General features: G+C 38.4%; 1 pseudogene; it reads right to left on the reverse strand.

Moving 5' to 3' along the window:
• Positions 1-2,587: 2,587 nt before the first annotated feature.
• LOC141694417 (small nucleolar RNA R71) lies at positions 2,588-2,702 on the reverse strand (annotated as a pseudogene).
• Positions 2,703-3,067: the final 365 nt, after the last annotated feature.

Raw genomic sequence — 3,067 nt, forward strand, 5'->3', positions numbered from 1 at the left:
CCAATCATGCCTCTATAGCTTGAAATATCCACAGACTTTTCAGTAGGGTTTATTCAAGTTTAGTTGCAGTGGCCATGGGAGTTTTTGCAGATGTGCAATCCATTAGATCAAACTCCTTTAAAAGATCATAAATATATATGGTTTGACTAATGAATATTCCATCACCAACTTGCTTAACTTGTAAACCAAGAAAGTAAGTTAGTTCTCCCATCATGCTCATATCATACTTAATTTGCATCAATTTGGCAAACTTTTTAAAAAGTTTTCCATCTGTAGAGCCAAATATAATATCATCCACATAAATTTCAACAAGTATACTAGAGCCATTAACATTCCTAAAGAATAAATTTTTGTTAACAGTACCTCTTGTGAAGTGATTTTCTAAGAGAAACTTTGAGAAGGTATCATACCAGGCTCTAGGTGTTTGCTTCAATCCATAAAGTGCTTTCAAAAGATAGTAGACATATTCTGGAAAATTTGGGTCTTCAAAACCAGGAGGCTGATAAGTGGCATTTTATACCACTTTGAACGTCTTATAATGACTCGAATTGATGTCTTGAAGTCAAGTATTTTGTGTATTTGATACGTTTTTCTAGTGTTTTTATATTTCAGGGTATAACTTGCGTATGTAGGAAGAATTCATCGAAATAAGCCTAGGGAAGTGCTTGGCATTGGTTGTGGGAAGTTAGGAGCAGAATTCAATAAAATCAGGAGCAGAATGCAGGATTTTCCAGAAGGTGCTGGGGCGCCCGCCCAGGAAGCTAGGGCGGCCGTCTGGGATCTGGGGCGCCCGCCCAGGAAGCTAGGGCGGCCGCCCGGGGACGTAAAATTTAATACTGATTTTTACAATTCTTATTCTGATAGACTTCTGAGACGGCTAGTTCTGGTGGGCTTCTATATAAGTAGTTTTCAGAGACGTTTCACAGTTTGTGGTATTAAGCAAGGAGCAAGGAGAGAAGGAAGAAGACTGTTTTAGCACATCGCAATGAAGAAGAGGAAGCATATGTTTTCTTGTGATTCTTTTATTCGTTGTAACAGTGGATACTAGTTTTCTTTACTTTGAACCTTATTACTCTTGTGACGTACTCTGGGTTTTAATAAGTATTTTTATTAGTTTATATTGTGTGTTATTATCATGTTTTCATATGAACCCATGGTAACAATGAGTTCTATCATGGGCTAATCGTGATCATGGGGTCGTAGCGGATTTATTATGGATTTTTTTAGTTAATTGTGTAATACCTTGGTGTGTGATGATTGTATGATATCTAGCATAGGTTGTGCTTATTCGTCTTATGTGCGTCGTGAACATATAAGATAGTGTGTTAATCTCTTGTGAAGCGACAGTGAATCTTGAGATTTAGAACTTGCCATGCTGGCATAGGTTCATGTATTGTATGCATGATTAGTGGGTAACTCTGACCGTGTTACTTGCCCTGTGTAATCATAATGAATAACTTGCGCTTAAATCATTATGTTGTCAAATTCTGTAGACATATAGGGTCTTAACATAATTGATGGCTATTCAACTTCTATCTTAATTGTGGATGTTTGGTAAAATGGTAAGTGTACAACGAAAGCTGGCTTTTATCAGTTTCATGTTCGATTAATATCATCACCATTACATGTTAAGGGTAATAACAATAACTATTGAAGGAAGTAAAAATGAAGTTATGATCTCATGTGTGTTTGATATTGTTAATTCAAGTGTTAATTAAGTTTTTAATCTCGTAGTTAATTATACTTAATAATTAGTTAATCAACCTAAATAGTTATTATCTTGACATTGAGAAGTAATCATACATTGGTGAGTGAGTGTTAATTAAATATAATTAGTCTGATTCTCTGTGGGAACGAACTATAAATCATTCTATATTACTTGCGAACACGTATACTTGCATGAATTATTAGCGCGTGTTTTGTGCCTAACAAGTTTTTGGCGCCGCTGCCGGGGACTCGGCGTATTTGTTTAGTTTATGTACTTGCCATCAGTGGTCATTAGAACTCATTGATTAAGATGTGTTACTTATTATTTCCGGTTGTGTTTCAGGTACTCTAGCGAGCGTTTATGCAAACATGTTCTCGTACTCGCAAGAGAACTCTACATATGGCTGAGGAGACAGACTCAGTTCTTGATATTCCGGAGAAGATGGATTTTGAAGAATCGGATAAAGAGAGTGAGCAGAAAGAACCGATAATCATGGGTGATCGTATAGTTCCAGCAGCAGATCCAGCTCTTATGGACTTTTCTCGGCCTAAAATTGATGACATTCAGTCAAGCATCCTTCATCCGGCTATTCAGGCTAATACTTTTGAAATCAAGTCGGGCACTATTCAGATGGTGCAGAATTCTGTTTCTTTCGGAGGTGCTGCGACTAAAGACCCCAACATGCATATCAGGAATTTTGTTGAGATTTGTAGTACTTTCAAATATAATGGTGTTAATGATGAGGCTATCAAGCTGAGGCTTTTCCCATTCTCTCTGAGGGATAAAGCTAAGGACTGGTTACACTCTGAACCAGCTGGGTCCATCACTACTTGGCAAGATCTTGCGCAAAATTTCTGGTGAAGTTTTATCCAATGGCCAAGACTGCAGCTATGAGGAGTGCCCTTACTCTGTTTGTGCAGCAACCAACAGAATCTATGTGTGAAGCTTGGGAGCGCTATAAAGAGATATTGAGAAAGTGTCCACATCATGGTATGCCTGACTGGATGGTGATCACTAGTTTTTATAATGGTTTGGTGGCCCAATATCGGCCCATGCTCGATGCAGCAGCCGAAGGCGCCTTGTGGGCCAAAAGCTATACTGAAGCCTATAATCTTATTAAAACTATGGCTGCAAATGAACATCAAAACCCAACTCAAAGGATGATGCCTGGGAAGGTAGCAGGTATTTTGGAAGTTGATGCAGCCATAACTATTGCAGCGCAGCTCCAAGCGCTGTCTATGAAGGACAATTCTTTAGCCAACTATGGAGTCAATCAAATAGCTATGGTCTGCGAGCTTTGTGCATGCTCTCATGCTACGGATCAGTGTTCTCTTGTTAATGAATCTGTTCAGTATGTGA

This window comes from Apium graveolens, chromosome 10, assembly GCF_009905375.1.
Source record: "Apium graveolens cultivar Ventura chromosome 10, ASM990537v1, whole genome shotgun sequence".
NCBI classification, from domain to species: Eukaryota; Viridiplantae; Streptophyta; class Magnoliopsida; order Apiales; family Apiaceae; genus Apium; species Apium graveolens.